We start from the raw sequence: 23,821 nt of genomic DNA, 5'->3' as shown, positions 1-23,821 counted from the left end.
GGAAATGGTTAGTTGTCAACAGGTTTGAAAAGATTTTTTTGTTTTGTAATCCTGGGTCTACTAATACCTAATCTAATCCTTCCCTTTTCTATGTTATTTTTCACCCACTAATTGACCAATAACTAGGCAGTACAACCTCCTGACAGAGAGGTGATGGATTTGGAGTACAGAATGAGGCATGTATTTTTTGGACATGGCAAATAAGGGAATGTGATTCGCTTGACTATAGATATTTGTTACAAGGATTTTTTTTTCTTTTTCAATGGGGTATGTATGGAAGGGAGAAGAAATAAATTTCCATTAATTAAAAATTTTAATTAAAAAGGGAAAAGGCTATTTGCTAGAATAGGCTACAATTAGTAACCTCTTCCATCTATTTGCTAGCTCATTTTCTGCTGCTTACTTCCAGTGCCCTTCATGTTACAAAGAGAGAAACTGTATTAGGACTGAAACTAGAACCAAGTATCTTAAGGCTCATCCTGGTGATCGTTCCTGTATACCAAGTGGCTTGCGTAAGGTTATAAGAAGTGGTAATTGGGTAAGAAAGATTGCCTAATAAATGTGGATAAAGCCCCTGGGAACTTCATTTTTGTAAAGTGGAGAAAAAAAAGGAGGAGGAAGAGGAGGAGAAGGGAAGGGGAAAGAGAAAGAGAAGAAGGAGAAGAAAAAGAAGAAGAAACAGCAGCATCATGGGAAGAGAAAGCACCAAAGTCAAATTCATTGAATATTCTTTACAAACACTTTTAACCAGTCCATTTACTCTATAATTCAAGTAAACAAACATTGCATTATTTGCCTAACACATAGTATGTTCCTAATAAATACTATTTACAAAGCATGTGTGACAGGATATAGTTAAATGTGTACAAAGTTATATGAAGGATTAATTTTATCAGCATGGAGAACTCCCATTGTGGGAACTTCCTCTACTACTTCAGATCATGTCCATTTTTGGTATAGAATAGAGGTAACAAAAACATGGCTATTGTGGCAGCAACATTTTCTGGTGCAGCTGGAACCAGATTAAAATGTAATTGGGAAATATATAACAAAATTGATTTTAAAAATACAATAGAACATAGATAATGTTAATATATGGTTTTCTAAGTTAATCTGTAACCTTCAGGGATTCTTATGTGTGGCTTCATGGCCTCCATTTCTATTTGAATTTGACACCGCTATCTCAGTAGGCAGATCCTAGCAACTGTAACTAAGGCACAAAGAGGATAAGTCACTTGCCCTGGGTAACAGAATTCTAAGTAACAAAGGCAAGATTTGAATCTTTGTGCTACTGAATCCAAGCCCAGCATTCTGTCCATGATATTTTATCTTTATGCACAAAGACAAAGATACTAAAATGGCCCCACTATATTGCAGTAATAGTTGTTATACCTTGCCTTGGAAATGCTGATGTTGGATGAAATGAGTTACATCATGAGAGTGGCTTCCTGACATGCCAGAAATGTGTCTCTGACATGATTTTTTTAAGCTCCAGGGGCTGTCAAAAAAGAATCTTTGGGGTTATTAGTTGTTCATATTCTGACAGTTAGAAATGTTCTCCTGAGACATAGGAAATTCAATGTGAGCTTGATGTTACAGGGCTAGATTTCTTCCCTAACAGAAACTATTTTCTATGAGAAGTCAATTCACCAGATACAAGAAAGGAAAAGTAAATAAATGTACCTACATATGCAATCCCACCTACTCTACAGTGACAGAAGAATTAAATAGTCTAACATTCTAGCATGTTACAAAGAAAAGAGCACTGAATTTGGAGCCAGAGGACCCAGGTTATAATCCCATTTCTGCCATGACTACCTATGTGACCTTGGGCAAGTCTCTTTACTGCTGTAGGCCTCAGTTGCTCCATCTACAGAAGGAATGGGTTGAATTAGATGATTTCTACATTCCAAAGACTTATGACCTTATAATCTACCTTATGTTGTTTCTTTCTTCACTTGTTAGCCTTTCCTATATTATATGAAAGATGATTCTGTGTTAAACAGTATCACTCAAGTTCATCAAAATGACTTTATAAACAACTAACCACTTTAAGTAAATATGCTTTTAAAGTATTGGTACATCATAGATTTTGATATCATTAATGCAGTAATCTCCCTCCACTAGATTTCAATCATCTGTGCTCTAGCAGATAAGTGTTAATTGCCTGCAGCTAAAAGAGGCTGTGTCTTTCCCACAATCGCATAAGTAGTATCCTTTATTCCAGGTGTGTTTCACTATGGGTTTGATTGATTCAAGAAATGATTGATTCTCATAACAACTACTGTAATAACTCTACCTAGAGATAAAATTTTGCATCTTTCTTTACATAATATCCTTTCTAAAATCACAACAAAACTTTCTTTAAAAAACACAACAAAACAGAGCAATGGACAAGTGGATGGTACAAAATCCAGCAATCAACTGACAGAATTAACTAAAAGTGGGGATGCCAACTCACTTCATTTGCATCTGCATAACATTAAGCATTCTGAGCCAGTCTAGTTGTTAGTAGAATCACCCTTGCATAAACATTGCTGTCACAAAATGAAAAGCATGTCAAAATTACTGATTGTCCAAATAACTTGCACACTAATGTGTTGTGTGTATCACTCATTTTAACACTTAATCACACTTAGTTTTTAACTGTTTTGTAATTGTTTCATGGCCGCACATATCCCCAGTGCAAGGAAGTAGGCTCCCTCATGATATGTGGAAATTGTCACGGAATCTGGAGAAATGACAGGATGTCCAAACTTTGTATATTTTTCATGTTCCTTACCCCTTAGGGGTTCTATTAGCTTAATCGAACATGTAGGTTTATCTGTACCTGTGTTACCTACTGGAACACAGCAGTCAGGCATTGCCATTGGTTATGTGTAACCAGAAGCAGCAGAAGTAGTTAGATCTGCCTCTTAGTTTGTATAATCCTGAAGAATACAAGCTTTTCATTATATTTTTCAACTTTTTTTTAATCTTCCTCAACACCTAGTCTCATATTATGCACATAAGGACAACTCAATAGTTACCCCATAGAATGATAGAGCTTTAACAGAGCATATAGCTCATTAGGTCCACCTGCCTCAATTTTAGGGGGGGTGGGGACAGCTAGGTGATACTGTGCATAAAGCACCAGGCCTGGAATCAGGAAGACCTGAGTTCAAATCTAGCCTCAGACAGTTACTAGCTATATGACCCTGGGCAAGTCATTTAACCCTGTTTGCCTCAGTTTCTTCATCTGTAAAATGAACTGGAGAAGGAAACGACAAACTGCTTCAGTATCTTTGCCAAGAAAACTTCAAGTGAGTGAGACATTGTGGATGACCTCATAGTTAGATAAAAAACATTCTCATAGAGATAAGTGACTTGCCTAAGGTTGCATGGATATTATCATTTGTTGCTATTGATACTGCTATCAACAACAACAATAATAATAGCTATCATTTATATAACACTTTAAGACTTGCAAAGGACTTTATAAATATCATCTCATTTTATCCTCACAAAAACCCATTTTATAAATAAGGAAATTGTGGCAGGTCTTCCTGACTTAAGGTCCAGTACTCTGTCCATTCTCTCACCTTGCTGAAATGCTCATATTTGATTTCCACATTCTCTGATTTTAATTCCCGTGTACTTTCCATTACAGCATGTTTTAATTCAAAGAAAGATATTTATAGAAAACCTATAGTGGCAATTTGGGGTCTCAGGCCATCACAGCAGGCTCCTCACTACTCTCACACTCACATCTTATAAAATTGTTCCAACTGCTGGCCTCAAATATGCATTGTAGGCAAAGAGGAAAAGAAATATCAGCTATTAGAACTTGAAGGGCCTTTTAAAAATAATTATTATTATGGACTTGCATGAGGAATTCCTAACGATCAGCATCAAAAATTCCTCCACCAGTGATGATTAATAACTAGTCTATAATGAATAGTCTTAGAGAATTGCCTGGAGGTACTGGTAGGTTAAACAAATTGCCCAGTTACACAGTTCAAACTCATCAGGCAGGACTTTTACCCAGGTCTTCCAAACTCTCCCATTACACCATGTTATGTTAATTCAAACTTCCTCATTTTACTAATGAGGGATCTGAATCCATTTTTGCTTCAGACCTGCAATTTTATTGCTATTGAGAAATCATGTTGATGAAACCCCCTCCTCAATTATAGTTCAGCAAATGCTTAGCAACTTATAGTCTTAGAAAGTCACTTAGGAGCTATGAGAGGTTGAAAGTCTGACCTAGTATAAAAACATTGAGACTTGAACCCAATACCTTTTTTTTAATATTTTATCTTTTTTCCAATTACATGTAAAGAAAATTTTTAACATTCATTTTTTATATAAAATTTTGAGTACAAATTTTCTCCTTCCCTTCCTTCCTTCCCTAAATCCCTCCCTAAGATGGTAGTCAATTTGATATGGTTGAACCCAATTTTTAATGACTCCAAGACTGACTCTTAACCTTCCAGGCAACTATACCATTCAAGTCTACCTCTTTGGGAACTTGAAGTATGTCACAGCTAAAGTTAGATATGTGACTAAGGGGGATACTGCTTAACCCCAATGATTTAAGTCTTAGTCTCAGTTTCCTCATCAGTTAAATGAACTGGAGAAGAAAATGGCAAACTACTCCAGTATCTTTGCCAAGAAAAAGCTGGACGTCATTGAAATGACTGAACAACAACTTTTTAGATAGTAAAGATAGTACTGAAGTCCTTACAGCATTTGCCTATGACTCCTGTTCAAGTCAAAGTACCCTTCACTTCTAAAACTTTTGTAATGATTGCAGTTTGTTACCCTGAAACATTCCAGAAGAAATGGGATCATTCCTGTGTTCACAGGACTCCTACAGCACTATCTGGAAGACAAAGATCAGAAAATAAATGAAGGAACACAGCTGGGGAGAGAGAAGTGGAAATCAATGAGCAGAAAATTCCCAGGGAATGTTAGTAGCTCCACCCACACACAAATGAAGCCTAAATGAAAACCTGAACAGCAGTTTTCACTTTTGCCTCATTTGTTCCTGTTGCTTATAGAGTGTTGCTGGCCTCGTTAAGACTCTTCATTTGCTTTTGACTTTTTCCCCATTCATTTCTCCTGCTTTTCTATTCCTTGCTTTTACCTGCTTTGTTCTTCATTTGCCAGATGGAGAAAATAACTGTCCTGGCTACCCATAGAGTTTTTCTGAAGATAAAAATGAACTAAAGTACATGAAAATGCTTTGAAAAAGTTAAAAGCTCTTTACAAATGTAAGCTATTATTATTATTTATCACTCCCCTCCTGCTAACTACAATCACCTTAATGCAACCAAACAGATGGCTTGCTTCAAAGAAGCAAAAGACTATTCCAGGAATTCAGAAATTATGGAGGGGGGCAGGGTTAAATTTAGAAAACAGTGTTTGTAGTCTGCGGAAAACTCTAGTTTTCTGTCCCAGTCTTTTTTTCCATCCAATAGGCTGATTTTCCCTTAGCTACACTTCTCCTGTTGCCTTGTATCTGATTTCTTCAATTCTCCCCCTTTCCTTGAACCTCTCAAATATGAATCTTCCATGCATTTCAGTTGCTTAGCTGATGTTTGCAAAACCAAGTTAAAGAGAACCCCTCCCCTATTAAAAATCAGGAACAACCCTAATACCTGAGTTACTGCTCTACTGCAGAGTGAAAAATGGACTTATGCAAAGCAGTATGAGCTTCGTATCGCCATGTGTCAAGTTCTAAGTATAACCTCTCACAAAACCATCGTAGACTGACGTCCTCCTGCCACTGTCTGAAGGTTGTTATGCCTAATGTTCTCTGGTGATATCCCTGGTTATACCTTTTTCCCACCCCTTTGCAGTTCTACTTTGGTGATGCCAGGCCCAGGCCCAGTCCTTCTCTAATTATTGCGAGCTCCTCTCCCTTGGGTATTTTCAGTTAAGCTTTGAGGCCTCCCCTTGAACTTACAAAGCAAAAGGACTTACTACATTTGGCATTAACTGGATTAAATAATTCTTCTGTTTAATTATTTTAATCCCAGCCAGGCTCTCCACAGTCTGCTAGACTGAAGCAAAGATAACTGAAGCAAAGAAGAGAAAAGAAGCAGACCACAAATCTTTCAGATAAGATTCTTAACTTTTTTGTGTGTCATGGATATCCTTGGCAGTCTGAAGCCTATGGACCCCTTCTCAGAATAACATTTTTAAATGCATAAAATAAAATATATGAGTACAAATGAAACCAACTGTGCTGGAAACCAATGTATTGGAATATAATTATTTATATCTATATATCTATCCATCTAATAAGTTCACAGACCCCAGGTTAGGAATTTTTATTTTAAGTTATCAGTATCCACGTTGTGAGAATTAGCAGGCTACCCAATTCCACCACCTGAAGTTTTGGGGTCATTCTTGTGGCTACAGCATGAAGAATATAACCCTTCCCTCTTCTCCTTATTGTGTCTTCACTTCTTTATCATGAGTCATTCCAGCAGCAGTAAGTAAACTCTCAGGCCAGTCTTGGGTGAGATAGAAACTATTTTAATAAAGACTAGCATGGAGCAGTGGAAAAAGCATGGGATTTGGAGTCAAAGGACCAGGTTCCTAGCTCTCTTTCTGATATTCACTACCATGATTTACAGGATAAGGTTTCAGTGTTAATATGCCAGCCTTTAGCTGCTCTCTTTCTTAGCCACGAACCATGTCTTCCCAATTTTTGTTCTTTTGTCCTCCCCTCTGCTCAACTTCACTTCTCAGGGCCTCAGTTCCCTAACCTGTAAAATGAGATGATTGGGCTAAATAGTCTCAAAGTCCTTTCCAAACCTAGATCCCATTATCCTATATTATCCAATGATACTAAGAACAGATTAGGTGACATGTATTATATATTTTAAATGCTTCATTAAACATTTTCCATACTTATACTAATTTTATTACCTGAATGACATATTATACAATCAATCAGTCAACAAACATTGATTAAGCTACTCTTAAATGCCAGGCCCTAGGAATAGATAAAAAATGAAAGAATCCCTGCACTCAAGAACCAATCAAGTCTTGAAGATGGTTTTAATGTCCTTAAGGGAAAATTAGACTTACTTGGCCTGGGGATAATGGGAGCAGAACCCTAAAACAGCAAAGGAGAGGGAGGGGAAGAGAAAGGAATGTGAAATCGACCTTTAATGAATAAAAGACTTTCAATTATTCCTGATAAAAAGACCAAAACTAAGTAGAAACTTTGGGATGCAAACAGAAGCATTGACAAAAGCCTAGAAAGTAAGTTTATTTGAGCAATTAGAAGGGGAAATATGATAATGTAGTCTTACATTCTCACAGAAGCAGAATATTTTTAGAACCTTAATATCTTCAAAGAGCATTAAGAAAGAAAAGTAAGAAAAAAGGTAAGAAAAGCAGAGGACCTGGGGGCAGGAGGTTCTATTATAGGGTTGTAAGGGGGAGCATGGTAAATTGAAGGCAGGTGTTTGTTTTTTTAAGTACATTAATGTAGAAAGGAAAAATAACTCATCATTTCTGATAATAGAAGAGTGTGAAAAGAATATATAAACAAGGAGTAAGGGTGGGGAGCCAGCCAAAGATGAATCTCACTCCTATCTGAACAAGACAAAGGAGGGTAAAATACACAGCCTACAGCACATGCATGTACACACACACACACAGAGGGTGATGTAAAAATACATCAAATTCAACAGGAAATGGGTGAGGATAGGGAGAAGCAGGATTAAAGTGGAGAAATTAACCAAAGAGAGCACAATCATAAGCAAAACAAACTTTATCATCCTGAAACTGCCTTCTCTAAAGGTACCAATGACATCTTAATTGCTAAATCTAAATGCCTTTTCTCATTTCTAATGTATCTAGACCTCTAGGCAGTATTCGATACGGTCCATCATCTTCTCCTCCTGGATTCTCTTTCCTCTCTAAATTTTCACAGCATTGCTCTCTCCTATTTCTCTCTCTGTCAATCTGACCTGTACTACATCTCCTGTGCTGGTACTTAATGTCACACCCAATAACCCCAAGATTTTTGCTCTGGGCCTTCTCCTTTCCTTCTATACTATCTCACTTGGTGACTTCATCAGCTCCCATTGGTTCAGTTATCACCTCTATGTAGATGATTCCCAGATCTACATATCCAGCATTAACCCTTCTCTTGAGCCAGAGGAGACCAGTAGAGGGACAATGATAGAATGGCCTTTCCATCCAGCCAGGAACAGGCCAAGTCAGGAAACAGGTGGAAGGAATATGATGGAATGTCATGTGTATTTCTGTCCCCTGCAGGCAAGAAAAGGATACGGAAGGAGACTAGCATGCCACATGATATTGTGTGAGTGTATGTCTATTCCCTGCAGGCAGCAAAAGACCAGGTGAGGAGGCCTGAGGTGGAAATGAATCTGTCTCTGTCCCCTGAAAGTAGAACAAGGTCAGATGAAGAATATTGACTCCCATATTCTTGGATCAGTTATTTTCTTCTTCTGTAACTATATAATGTCTCCTGGCACATTTTGTTCATATGCTAACAATGAATCATTTAATATGTATTAATACCTTATGGTGTAAAGGTACTTCTATGGTTGTAGCAAAGGTATTATATCCATTCAAACATAAAATGAAAGTGATTTAACATGCAAAAGTATGCTTTTTTTTAGTTAGGATAAGGTATATACAAATTTTAATGTATTATGGCATCACAACTTACTCAGGGATTAGGCTTTAAAATCTGCATGTAATGTGAAAATTGCACATACTCAAAATTATCCACCCTCTCTCTTGAATACCTTTAATTTCCTATAAAGTACAGTAGACATGGTTTTACCAGGGGTTGATCAAAAGGGAGTCAAATTTGAATTGCTAATGCCAAAGGGACACAGACAACCCCATAAAGCATCCAGTGTGGAAACACAACCAATCCTGGGAAAGCAGTTCTCTTTTAGCAGAGCTAACCTGGAATGAAGTCACCCCAAGAGATGATTGCTTAAGCTTCACAATTCTAGCAGCACCCAATGAGCTCTCCCTGACTGTAACCCAATGTCTAACCATGATCCCCAAGTACTAATGAAGAATCTGTCCACTTTCTTAGAAGAGAGATAGTGGACCCAATATACAGAATGGAACACATTTTGGATGTGGCCAATGGAGAAATTTGTTTTGCTTGGCTATGGATTTGTTACAGAGGCTTTGTTTTTCTTTTCTCTTTTAGTAGGAGATGAAGGTGGGAGCAAGAGAAAATAAATTCACTCTCTTTGAAAAATAAATTAATTCAAAAAACTTCTGGTACAGATGAGTAAATATCACGCAGGGCCATAACCCCCACAAAAAAGTCTCCAAAGTAAACAGACTCCAACATATTGGAACAATGTATATGAGGTAAATCAGAAAGCCTGATCCATAACTTTAGGGCAAGGCCTGTATTATTCAGGCAAATTATATCCATAGCACCATACTGCTGTCCAGTATCCATTATTTGGTGCTATCACTCCAAAGGGAAATCTGTCCTCTCCAGAAGCTGCCCATTCCACTTTTGAATAGTTATCATTGTTAGGCAGGTGTTTTTTCCCCTTATGTCAATATAAAATTTACCACTTTTCAATTTAAATTTATACCCATTGCTCGCATTTCTGCCCTTTGGGGCCAAGCAGAGTTCAATCCTGTTTTCATGTGACAATCCTTCAAATAATTGTGGAAAACTACTAGGTTCCCTCTCCTCCCACTCCCCCCACCCCTGCCCCAAGTATTTCTTCTTCAGGTTAAACACTGACTGTCCATCCAACCAGTCCTCATAGAGCAGTATCTCCTGCCCCTTAGTCATCCTGGTTATTAATGTGCTTCCCAAAATACAGCTACCAGAACTGAACACAGTACTCCATATGTACTCTGATCAGGCCAGATTATGGCAGGACTGTCAGCTTCCTAGGCCTGAATGCTGTGTCTCAGTTAATGCAGCCTGAGACTGCATTAGCCTTTTTGGTATTCATAGCACACTGGGCTGTTTGTCCACTAAAACTTCCACATCTCTTACAGATAAATTGCTATATATCTATACCTGCCTTATCTTGTACTTGTGAGGTTGATTTTTCAAACTTAAGTATAAGGTTTTACATCTATCCCCTATTGAATTTCATTTTATTAAATTATTTCTAAGATCTTCCTGAATCTCGATTCTGTCATAAAATGTAAAGTGCTATAGAAATATTGATCAACAAACACTTATTAAATGCTATGTACCAAATGCATAGAGAGGCAGCTAGATGGTTCAGTGGGTAGAGTACTGCACCTAGAGTCAGGAAGACTTGAGTTTAAATCTTGCCTCAGATATTCACTAGCTGTGTGGTTCTAGGCAAGTCACTTAACTTCCGTTTGCCTTCTCCACTGGAGAGGGAAATGACAAACCACTCTAGTATCTTTGCCAAGAAAACCCCATATGGAGGTCATGAAGACTTGAATATGACCAAATGACTGAACTATGTAGCAAATGTAGGGGATGCAAAGACAAAAATGAAACAATCCTTAACATCAAGGTGGCTTCCAACATCATCATTTGATTGAAACTTCTCTCTCCAAAGATACCAGTGATCTCTTAATGGCCAAATCTAATAGCCTCTTCTCCATTCTTATCCTTTTTGACCTTTCTGTAGCCTTTGACACTGCTGATTATCCTCTTCTCATATTTTCAACCCAGAAAAGTGCTATGCACACATTAAGTGCTCGACACATACTTAAATTCAGACTCAACAAGCTTCCAAGTAAGTTCCTACTTAGTTCAAGGCTATATGAGCTATATGGATTGAACTGAATTGGTCTGTAAGTCAAGGGTATATCCCTAAGAAATTTAATAAGTACATAAATGTACAAAAGAAACAAGTAAGAATATTTCATCTTTTCCATACACTTATTTTCCATTCTTCAATAATAGTAATAATAAAAGAAATTATTCTTAAAGTGTTTTCTCCAAAGAAATCTCCCAGGATGTACATGAAGAGGATTGGTAGTACCTTAAGATCTATTAATTTATTGTTCTCCTCATCTCCAGTACATTTTATGATCATTCCTCTCCTTCGGTCCTTCATTGAGCTGCCAAATTTATAACTCATATAGAACTTTTTATTAGACCTATTTTGAGTTTCAAGTTCACTTATTCAAGATGAAAATTAGATAGTAGATACAACCAAATCTCTTACTGTTATTGTGAGGGGACAGGTCAATGATTAGTAAAGGCCTCAAAACTGTTGTTACTTTTCTTTACATAAGTTTTGCTTTCTCAGATCCACTATTATTCTGTTTCATAACCTCAACTAGACCCTCAATGTTGCTTGGCAATCCATTTATTTCCCTCCTAATGTTTATTTGTCTCATTCTCCATGCACAATAACAGTTCCAAACCTTTTTTTCTTCTCTCCTTAAGACACCAACCCTAGAGTCACAATAATAGCACATAACCTAGTCTCCTACTTTACTGAGACTGATACTATCCATCTATTACCACTTTACTAGTCTTTCCTCCATACTGAAAAAACTTTGCAACATCTTCATCCTTTAACGTCAAACCCTCCTACCTCCACCAAGTCCGTGTTTCAAAAATCTGTCTATTAGCTGTCATTTCTACAAGGTTTAAAAATCTCTGTCTCTATCCTTGATCACTCTGCAAAGCTCCGAGATCCACATCTTGATCTCTTTTCTGGAATTTCCATTTAGATATCCCAACAGCACTTCAAACCACACAAGTCCAAAGTCAAGCTGATTATCTTTCCCTGAAAGTCTACTATTCAATTCTATTAAAAAAAATATTTATTAGACACCTGCTACATGCAAGACACTGTGCTAGGCTCTGGATATACAAAGACAAGAATGAAACAGTTACTGAAATGAAGGTCTTACAGTCTAGTGAAGGAATAAATAAAACACAGCTAAGTAAACAAATTAAGTAAAAAAGGGAAAAAACACTAACAAATTAGCAAGTGCCTCAAGACCAGTGTTATTTTTTTTGTATATAAGTTTTGCTTTCTCAGATCTATTTTAATTTTGTGTTTAATGGGATAACCAGGGAAAACTTAATGGTGAAGATGGAAACAGAGCTGAATATTGAAGCAAAGCAAGTAAAGTAGATGAAGAGATTATTCATTCCAGGCATGGATAATATACAAGTGCACTGAGATGGGAGATGGAATGTTGAGTTCAGAAAAAAGCTAAGAGTCTAGTTTGATTAGAACATTGTTTGCAAAGGGGGCAATGTAAAATAAAGCTGGAAAGATAGATTGGAACCAGATTGTGGAGGGCTTCCGTATGCTCTCCTAGGGGCAATAGTCAAACACGGAAGGCCTTCAAGTCAGAGAATGCCTTGGTCAGACTTATTTCTTGGGAAGATTATTTTGGAAGATTTATAAATGATGGACTGGAGAAGTGATAGATTAGACACAGGACAACCAATTTGTAATTTATTACATGAGGCCCTAAGTTAGGGAGTTGGTTTATGAGTTATGGATAGATGCCAAAGATATTATAAATACAAAATCTCCCGGTAACTGGTTTTATGTGAGAGTCAAAGGAAAAAGAAGAGTTGAGGATAACTGAGATTATAAAATTGGGTAGCTCGAAAAAATGAAAGTGCCCTTAACAAAAACTGGGAAGTCTGTATGAGAGATAAATTTAGAGGAAAGGTGATAAGATGCCAATGGGTTATCCAGGCACAGATGTCCAGCATGTAGTTGGCAATGTGGGACTCAAATTCAAGAGATAAATTAGGACTGAATATAGACATTTGGGAGTCATCTGCATAACGATGATATTTGAAAGCTGCTGAAATAACCAAAGGAGAAGTAGAGAGGAAAGAAGACTCAGGACAGGGTGTTAGGGACACCTGTGCTTAAGAGCCAGGAGATAGATAATGAAGCTACAAAAGAGACAGAAAAGTAATCAAATAGCTTGGGAAAACCAGCAAGGACTAAGGTCATAAATGCAAAAAGAAAACAGAATATTTTAGAAGAATGATGAGTCAACAGTGTAAAATGCTGCAGTGAGGTAAAGGAGGAAGAAGACTAAAAAACTGTCCTTAGATTTAGCATTTAAGAGATCACTAGTCAACTTGGTAAAAGCATTTTTAGTAGAATGGTAGGGTCAGACCCAACTGAAAGGGCTTATTAGGAAGTGAGTGGGTGATGAAGTGGAGGGAGTAAGCATAAATATTTCTTTCAGGAGTTTGGCAGTAGAAGTGAGGAGAGATAGAAAATTACAGCTTAGAACTATAGTAAAGTCAAGTGATCAATTTTAAAGATGGGCAAGGTCTAGGCATGTTTGTAGACAGCGGAGAAGCAGGTAAAAAGGGACAGATTAAGGATCATTCTATCTCATGAAAACACACACACAGATGTGATTAAGACACAAAAATAGGAACTACTCTTTTTATGCAGAAGGGTCTCTTCCTTGGAAACTAGAGAAAAGAGGAATTATAAACAGAAAAGGCCTATGATGGAGTTGGCCAGGGTTGACGGTTGGCAGGACATGAATGATATTAGGGAAAAGAGGCAAGAGATTCAAGGCTATAGAAGTCAGTACAGCTGAATTGGTTAATCATAGGGCCAAAACAATGAAAAGAGAAAACTGAGTCCTGAGCATAATTGATAGTTTAGGAGAACAAAGAAGAATGGGGTGACTAGAGGTCATAGTGAGAATAAAAAATAGTGTTAAAAGAAGTGGGCAGAAGACATGAAAGTTTCACTAGATGATAGAAATATCTGCCAGATTTGGCTATAAAAAGTGAAGGATTAACTTCTCCTCTGGGATGGACTCTATCCTTGGAAGGTAGGTATACTTGTACTTTCTTATCTCCTTCCTTTAACCAGCCCTGTGCATGTGACCTTCCCTCACTCTATGACTATATTCCACCTCTCATTCAGAAGCAGACAGAAGCCTTTGAACTGACTGGGCAAGGATTATTGGGGGAATAAAATTGTCTAAAGCTACTTGCCTTGGTTCCTTACATGTTATGGATATGAGACCTTTATCAGAGAAATTTGTTGCAAAGATATTTTTCCCCAGTCAACTATTTCCCCTATAATCTTATCTGCATTGGTTTCATTTCAGCAAAACTTTTTTTTAAATTTTATGTAATCAAAATGTTTATCTTCTGTGATATCCCTTGTTTGATCCAGAGCTCTTCCTTATTGCTAATTGTGAAAAGTATTTTCTTCCTTGCTCCTCCTAGAAGATCTTTAATATCTAAGCCAAGTATCCATAATAGGGCAACTTGACACAGCGGACAGAGCACTAGGTCTGGAACCAGGAAGACTCATCCTCCAGAGTTCAAACCTGGCCTCAGACACTTCCTAGCTGTGAGACCCTGGGCAAGTCACTTGGCCTTGTTTGCCTCAATTTCCTCATCTGTAAAATGATTAGGAGAAAGAAATGGCAAACCACTCCGTTATCTTTGCCAAGAAAATCCCAAATGGGGTGGTGAAGAGTTGGACATGACTGAACAACAACAGCAACACTTGCCTCAGAAAACTGTCTGCTTACCTAAACTCCTACTTTACATATGACAGCCAGTTAGTGGCTGGTCCTGAGTCATGTATTTTTATCTTTCTTCGCTATTGAAGATCCTATAAAGTATAGATAAATTGAAACCATAAGATTCTCTCAAAACAGTTCAATCCCCCTTACGGGAGAATAAAAGCCTAGTACTTTGAACCTCAGTAGTCTCTGTCCTGTTTGTTGTTTTTAATCCCTATATATCACAACCCATTTTCATTCTCTCGCTCCACCTCTCTTCTGTTCCCCCACTCTCAAATAAGCATATAGATCTAAACAACTGAAATTTATCTTATTTTTTATCTGAATTATATGGCCTTATTACTAATTAGATCAGAAATTATGAGGAGATTTAGGAAACAGAAACTTTGGAGTAAATCTATGTTAGCTCAGGAAGACAAAGCAATGGAGGGAAATGTTAAACTGTTATCTTTTTTAATCCTTTTGAGGAGGGAAAGTCCTGTAATGTCCAGACAGGCCTCTGCTAAGGATCCATGGTAGGCAAAGTCAGTGGTCCATGGGGTTAGCCAACTTCAAATGCCTAATTGCTAGACTCTTGACTTGCATTTCAAAATGCCTACTGGACCTCTCTCTCTATTCACATCATTGCAACGTCTCCCCACCCTGTAGTCCCAGGGCACTTTTGCCTCTCAGAATAGCAAACCTAAAAGGTTCAGTTTTCCCTGGGGAACTCCTTGGTCAGTGTCTTATGTGACTATATGTGACGACAGCCCTCCTCACAATGCAGGCAAGATGCTATATGAATTCCTCCCCATAGAAGAAAGGCCATGTACTAAATTAAGCCCTTCTGGGGGATTAGATCCATTTGTGGCTTACCAATTGAACTAACAGCATGATCTTCATTTTGAGAAACTCTCTTCCCCCAGTAGAAGAAATCCTTGTTCATCATTAAGTCAAGCATATCGTAACTTTCTTACCTTCCCGGTAAAAGTTCAAAGATTTCTTTGGCAGTCTCTAACATCCCTTCAACTTTGTGAGAAGTCTCATTGTTCAGATCTTCCATACAAAGATAACATGACCTTATGAGACCAAACCCAAGTTTACTGTATGAGATAGAGTCCAGGAAGCCCTGAAACACTGATCATTAACACAGCCACCTACAGCCTGGCTAATCATTGTCTCCAGTCCATCATCCCACCATTTACTCAGACATATAATCTCAAAGTCTCATTATCTTTCATTTTCCCTCTCTCTCTCCTCCTAAACTCTATATCCAGTCATCAGGGTCTATCAGTTGTATCTTACCAACATCTTTGGAATCCATCCTCTCCTTTCTATTCTCATTGCTACCACCCCAGTCTAGGGCATCATTATCAATTGCTTGAACCATGCAATAACCTATTAATCAGCCACTCTCTTTCCAACTATGTCTAATAAATCCTTAACACAACAAAATCAATCCTCCTTATTTACAAATATGATCATATAACTCCCTACTTAAAACATTTCAGTGTCTTCCTATTGTTTACCAAATGAAGTCCAGATTTCTTAGCAAAGTATTCAGGTCTCTGTACTACCCAGTGTCACTCCATCACTCTAACCATGTTTCATATTACTCAATACCATGTACATTATGCTTTAAACAAGCTGGCCTATTCACCATTTCTTGGAAACATTCAATTCTTTCTTGACTCTACATTTTTGCTCATATCACTCCCTTAGCCTGGAATGAACTCTTATCCTTTTCTCCCTTCTCTACTTGCTGAAATATAACCTGTTATTCAAGCCTCAGATGAAATTTTATCTTTCTTTCTTGAGTCAGTAATAATTCTTCTTCCCGCAAAGCCTGCCCTTTTCTTTTTTTCTACCTAGATTCCTAGAATCTTAGTACTGGAAGAGGCATTAGAGATTCCCTAACCAACATTCTCAATTTACAGTTGAGGAAACCAAGGGCCAGAAAGTCTAAATGACTTTCACAGTTCACTGAGATAGCAAATTAAAGAGGTGGGACTTGAACACAGGTCCTTTAACTACAAACACAGTGCTTTTATGCATTTACCATGGTTTGTTTTGTATAACAATTATATACCTCCATGTGACATCATAGTACTTCATATTTATATAGTAATTTTAAGTTTTACAAAGTGCTTTCCCTCAAAAAATGGGGAGTGCAACTATTAGTATCTCCTTTTCACAGTAATGAAACTGAGGCTCGGAGAACTTGTGTGATTTGCCAGTGTCCCACAGCTAATATCAGAGCTGGATTTCAAACTTAGGTCTCTGATTCTTTTATTTATTTTTTTTAATTTATGGAATAAAACAAGTATTTATGTAAGATAGTATAATAAAAAAGATAATTGCACATAAAACTGCAAATCTATTATTTACAACTTGCTATTCCTTTTAAATATATAACAAAGTTATCATGCAAATTTTTTCCTACCCCCACCCTAGAGGTGGCTACCATTTGACACAAATATATATGTGTGTGCATATGTGTGTGTGTGTATGTATATACTATATATCTATACACACATATGTAAAACCATTCTATACATACTTCTATTTATCTGTTCTTTCTTTGGATGCAGAAAGCATCTTCCTTTCTATGTCCTCTTTAATTAAATTGGGAATTTATAATAGTCAAAATGACTTCTAAGGCTCATGTTCTTTACCCTATACCACACTTATACTTCACTTCCTCCCAACTAGATTATAAGCTCCATGAAGTCAAGGAATGAAATGTCTAATTTATATCTTCCCCAGGATCTTTATGATGTGTTGTGAGCATAGCAAGAGCTTCATAAATGTTTATCAAATTGAACTTTAAATCTGTAACCTTAATTGAGAGCTTATCCAGGAGTTATCAGGCTCTGGGAAATATGCTGTGGAAGCCCAAACTTGCACAAGGCTAGTTCATAGCAAACCAATTTAATAATCAATTTATAGACAGCAATATAGCTGCCAAGCAGACCAATATTCATGAAAGATGGTTAGCACTCTCAGGACATAATAATAGTAACTGACATTTATATAATAAATGTTTGTTGAATGAATGAGTATTGCACTTTACATACATTATCTCATTTGATCCTCCCAATGACACGTGTAATAAGTACTATAGATACCGTTATCTCCATATTTACAAAGGATAGAGGCAGCCTAGCGGAGAGAATGTTGTCTTAGACCTCAGAAAGACTTTCATTTCAACCAGATCTGCAACAGATACTAAAGATGGTGGAAGGAGATAGTCAATCTCTACGAGAGTCTTTTGGACTTACTTTTTGGAGAGGTTTCTTTGAAGAGGTAATCAACGGTTTCTTCCTATATTTACTTTGCTCTCTTTTCTAAGAGTTCTAGATAATTTTAATTTGTAATTTCTTGAAACTAGATATCTGGACTTTTTTTTTCTCATCATAATTTTCAGATAGTCTGATAATTCTTAGGATCTCTCTTCTTGACCGATTTTCCAGTTCAATTGTTTTTGAAACTGTATTTCTTTCTTCTGTTTGTTTTCAATCTTTTGATTTTAAGATTTCTTGTTGTCTTAGAGTCTCAGTTTTCTGTCTGGCCCATTCTAATTTTCAAGGCATTCAGTTATTGCAGTCAGGCTTTGACCCCCTGTTCCAAGGCGACAGATTTCCTTGCTTTTCTTTACTCTTAGCTTCCCCATTCTCTATCCTTTGTTTAATTTCTTCCAGGTACTCCTTCAGTCCCTGTAGCCAGGAGATTTTTTCTTTCCTCTGAGGATTTATGTGAATTTGATATATGTTTGCTATTTTCTTCAGGGTTCACCCCCTGGGCTACTCTCAAATTTGAATTTTCTTTGGTTTGCTCATCTTCTCCCCTCAGTATCTGGGGGAGGAAAGACTCTTGGCTTGGGTCAAATTTCCAGAGCTAAATAGCTGGAGCACTGCCCGATAGACCCTCAGCATAATGAGACAGACTAGGCCCCTCCTTCAAAATAATCCCTGTGGTTTGGCTCCTTCTTGCCCTAGGGCTCTGGGAAATCCACCTACTTACAGCAAGCTCTGCCTGGATCTTTCTCTCTGACTCTCAGGCTCCACAGGTTTCTCCAACTGGCTTCTGGGAGTGTCTAGGCTTAGATTTAGCAGAGGGCCTTTCTCCCACAGCTGGGCTCGGGCCACTGGTGCAGCTGGACCCACGTGCAGCTGGGGCTCAGCAAAGCTCCTGCAGACATTAGGCTTTGGGCTGACTGGTGTTTGTGCACTGTTTTCCTCAGGAAGGCTGGACCTGCCTCAGAGCTGTCTGAAGAAAGTCATTCTTCTGCACTCATGGGCCTCTGGAAGGCTGGAGTTGGGTTAAGCAGTTCCTAACTCAAGCAAGGAGGGAGAACTGGGCCTGAATGAAGCCTCTACGGGGCTACCTGTGATCTCTTTGCCCTCACCTCTTTTCCCTTTGTTCTCAACCTATTCTGGCTTATTTAGTCCATGATCTTTCAAGGACTCTAGCAATCCCCCATGGATTCCTGGTTTGGGTGGAAGAGCCAAGAGGTGATTATTTCCTTCTTCCCAGACTAAGTGCATCCCTAGTCACTGACTGAATCTTTTTTTTATGGAGATTAGAAGAGGAGACTTACTCCTGGAAGAAGTTGAAGATCCATTAAGAGGTGAGAAAACTAAGATTTACAGGGATAAAAATGACCTTCCCATGACTCTATTATCCAGTAAGATTAAGAAGCTAGGTTTTTTTCTTTCTTTCTTTTTTTTTTTTAACTTCAAGTATAATTCTGTTCCTCCCTATTCCATACCATTTTAATCAAGATGAAAATGCTGTTCAACTAGTGGAAGGAATGAGGATGAGGCAGGTAGGTGGTATAAATCTGGAGCCAGGAAACTTGAGTTCATATCCAGTTTCAGATACTTACTAGCTGTATGACCCTGGGCAAGTCACTTAATTCTGTTTGCCTCAGTTCCTCATCTGTAAAATAAGGATAATAATTGGTCTTAACTCCCAGGGTTGTCATGAGGAGAAAATGAGATATTTGTAAAGAATTTTACAAACCTTAAAGCACTATATAAATACTAGGTGTTATTATTATTAAAATTCCAAAGGGAAGACCTAAAGAAGATGCTGCTCTACCGTCTTCTGTCTAATCTCTTCCTTAGTCAGTACTAGAGATAACACTGCCCAAATATTCTCCTAAATTCCCCATTTTCAGAGTTCCAAGTAGCCCTTTTAGATCATTTGCATCTAAGGTCCAATCATGCTGGGCGACTTGCTGTTCTCCATGTATAGTATTCCCTCTTTCATCTCCATGCTTTTTCATGGACTGTCCTCTGTGCCTAGAATGCACCCCATCTCACCTCTGCCTCTCCGAATCCCTACTTTACTTCAAGATTCAGCTCAAGTACCACCTTATACATGAAATTTCTAATAATCCCTTCAGCTGTAGGCCCCCCAAATTCCCTTGAATTCATTTTTATATATTCTATAAATACTTATGTAGCAGAGTTTTAGAGATGATCATCCCTAATACAGCCTGTGTGGGCTCTTGTGGTACGCTAAACTAGTCACCAACCACACCAACCTTCACTCCTTTCTAACTGCAACCATCACATTTCTGTACTTTCTACTTGACAGTGCAAGATTTGTCATCAAGGAAGACCTGAGTTTGAATCCTTCTTCAGATATATATTAGCAGTGTAACCCTGAGCAAGTCACGTAACCTCTTTCACCCATCTATAAATTGGGAATAATAATATTAGCAATAGATTTTTTTTGTGAGAATCAAATGAGAGAACATATACAGTCAGTCCTCAACTTTCATAGATGAGATGTTCCAAGAAAATGGTGTGAAAGTAAAAAATGGAAATATTCATTCATTGAACCTATAGCAAATTGGAGGTTAGGTTCCTGTGACCACACACACACACACACACACACACACACATATAATCTTTTACTAGAGATTGCTGAAAATATACTTTTCTGCACATAATTTTTATAACAAGTTAATTCTGATAATATGTACTTTTCCTAATACATTAACCATGAAATAACCCATAAAATGTAGTATGCAAAATAAAATTGGTAACGTGCAAAACATTTTTCTTGCCAGAAATTCCCTAGAAGTCTATGAACTTTAGGGCTAATATCTCAATTAAATTATTTCAGATAATTTTTATTTTTCATAATGCGTGAAATCTTCAGTATCCTAAACACTGTACAGCATATAAAATTCTTTAAACTAAAAGATTTTTTTAACCTGAATCTTAGCTTCCACTGTGTCAGCTGGTGGTGTGAGGGTGTCATGCCATATACTATACTGCTGCACAGTGGATAGAGCACTCCTGAAGTCAAAAGGACCTGAGTTCAAATCCGGCCTCAGATACATAACACTTACTAGCTGTGTGACCCTGGGCAAGTCATTTAACCCCATTGCCTAGCTAAAAAAACAAAAACAAAAACATATACTATACTGCTGTAAACTTCCCTACCTTGGCCACCCTCTGAAAATCAAGAGAGAGGTTTCTGGAACTTCAGTCACTGCTGTCAGAAAATGCCAAGGTTAGGGAGGTCTTAACATCATCTCCAACGCTCTATTCTTCACAGCTGGTGGATGCTGTTGGAGAGCATGAAGAATACAGCAGCTGGATCAGATCAGCAGATCAGCAGTAACACAAAACTTCAGTTTTAGAGGCAAACGATGAAAATATGTAACAAATGCATGTGGATCTCTTTATAGCTACAGAGTAAACAAGACCAGTTATGTGCCTACTAAGATACCAGCTGCTCTACAGAATTGCACACATTGAGCCTCTGATTTTTTTTCTCTTCTTTGTGTAACCATAAATTTACATGGTTGCCAATGTGAAAATGAAAATGAAATTACTAATAAAATCATCTGAATGCTTGAAGTTGCAAAATTTAAGCACACAAATGTCAAGGATTGACTGTATAAAGCAAATCTTAAAACACTATCCGCATGTAAGCTATTATAATCATTATTATCCAGGGGCATGTCCTAATATTTCCTTTGAAATTAATAGAAATTCACAATCTCATTAATCGATCAATAAACTCTTAGCTTTCATCTCAATTTATAGATATACTAGAGAAACTGATTTTCCCCATAGGTTTTTGTTATCTCTCCCTCAGTATTGATCCTGGGTCCCATGGACTTAATCATTAATGTTACTGACTTTAGAATTAACAGTCTAACTCATTCCCCCCCCAAAAATGACCCAAAGATATATTTAAGTATGTCAGTGGTATGTCAGCTGTGAGAAAGATCACAACCAGAGAGATTTCTAACTGTCAATTGCAACTGACTTTTCCATGAACTCTGGAAGCCTAATGCCACCATCCAGATCTCTAAGGAGGCCAGGAAAAGTCTCTCAACAATTACCTCTTCAGGATCTTTTTTCCACAGGGTAATAGTTAAACTCAGCTCCCTCCAAAAGCCTCTTCAGAATCTTTCTACTTGATGAATTCAGTCTCTCAGAGAAGTTCTCTTAGTCTTTTCTGTACTTCACGCGGTCTCAGTTTTGACAATTCTCTTCAGGTAACAACTGAATTGCCTGTTAGAGTTTCTATTCCCCCTTAAAGGCCCAATAATTATATACATAGATTCTGTAGGAGAGATTATCAAAGTTGGTGTTCCAAAAATCATAGTACAGTTTTAAACTATCAAAGCTTAACACTCTGCTTGGTATTTACTCTTTTAGAATGTAAGTTCCTTCCTACTTGTACAAAAATATTTACAGCAGTTCTTTTTGTGGTGGCTAAGAATTGGAAACCAAGGGGATGTCCATCAATTTGGGAATGGTTGAACAAGTCGCAATATATGGTTGTAATGGAATATTATTGTGCTATAAGAAATGGTAAGCAGGATGATTTCAGAAAAGCCTGGAAAGACTTGCATAAACTGATAAAAAAAAAAAAAGTGAAGTCAGCAGAACCAGAAGAACATTGTACACAGAAACAGCAATAATTTATGATGAAGAACTGTGAATGATTTAGGTATTCTCAGCAATACAGTGATCTAAGACAACACCAAAGGACTCATGATGAAAAATACTATCTGCCTTCAGAGAAAGAACTGATGTTGTCTCAGTACAGACTAAAGTGTACTATTTTTTTCTTTCTTCCTTTCTTTCTTCTTTTGTTCAAGTCTTCATGCAAAAAATAACTAATACAGAAGTGTTTTACATGATTGAACACATATAGCAGATTACTTACCATCACGGGGAAGGGAGCCAGGAGGGAAGAATGAAATTTGGAACTCAAAACTTAAAACCCACAAATGTTAAAAATTGTTTTTACATGTAATTGGGGGGGGTAGAAAAAAATATTATTAAAGAAAATAAAAGAATGTAAGTTCCTTAACGGCACAAACTGTTTCAGTTTTGTCCTTGTATCCCAAGCACTTAACATAATACCTGGAACATAATATGAGCTTAATAAATAAATGTTTGTTGATTGATTGAATGATTCTCTCTAGAAGAGGGGTATGAATATTGAAACAGAGTCATGAAAAGGTATGTTTCTTTCTCTTGCCCTAGTTCATGTTGCATCCATATTAACTAGAATAATTTAATTACAAGCAAGTTAAGAAGCATATTTTACACTTTCAGAAACCTTGCATTAGTCACTGATGAAAGCTTTTTATGAGAAATACAGACCCAGAATCAAATAATCCACTCAACTTGTAAAATATATATTTCTCCAATCTATTTTTATGTTCAGTGGAACAAGAAAGAGGCAAAAGACTTGAAAGGCAGCTACTGTCTCTCTGTGCTGTAGGCTGGATAAGCTTCAGGGAATGTCAAAGTGAGTCCCTTGGGTTATTAAGAGTTTGTATTAGGAAGATGTATTCTCACAGAGAAGAATAATGCTCTTAAGGAAGGGGAAGGTGAATAGGAAACTGACAGAATGTCACTAGAATGAAGTTTTAAATTTGGTCAAGCATATTTTGGCAGGGCCAAATTCTGAGGCTGCAATCCAAAAATGATTTCTTCCTGTAGAAAGAGTTTTAACTTATAGCAACAGAAATCTTGAAAGACTGAATTTTTTTAAAAGCCATCATTACTTTTGCTGAGACTTCCAGCAATAGCACAGAATGACCCTATTGACAGAGGTTGTCCAAGCTCATTTTCCATTGAGTACAGGCAACAAAAACTCTCCTAAAATATGGATTATTCTCAACTCTGAGGCAATGATTTAGAGTATTTTGTGTGAGTGAAAATTGCTTATGATTTATAAATTTCAGGTTGTCTTCTTTATGTCTTTATGATGCAAACTCTGCAGAGCAAAAGATCATCATTTTCTGAGTTACATATGGTATTCGACCTAATATTTGAAAAGAAGTACA

Source organism: Vombatus ursinus, unplaced genomic scaffold (assembly GCF_900497805.2).
Source record: "Vombatus ursinus unplaced genomic scaffold, bare-nosed wombat genome assembly UNPS02014858.1, whole genome shotgun sequence".
Classification (NCBI taxonomy): Eukaryota; Metazoa; Chordata; class Mammalia; order Diprotodontia; family Vombatidae; genus Vombatus; species Vombatus ursinus.
The sequence above is the reverse complement of the archived record's forward strand: the minus strand, read 5'-3'. Positions refer to the sequence as shown.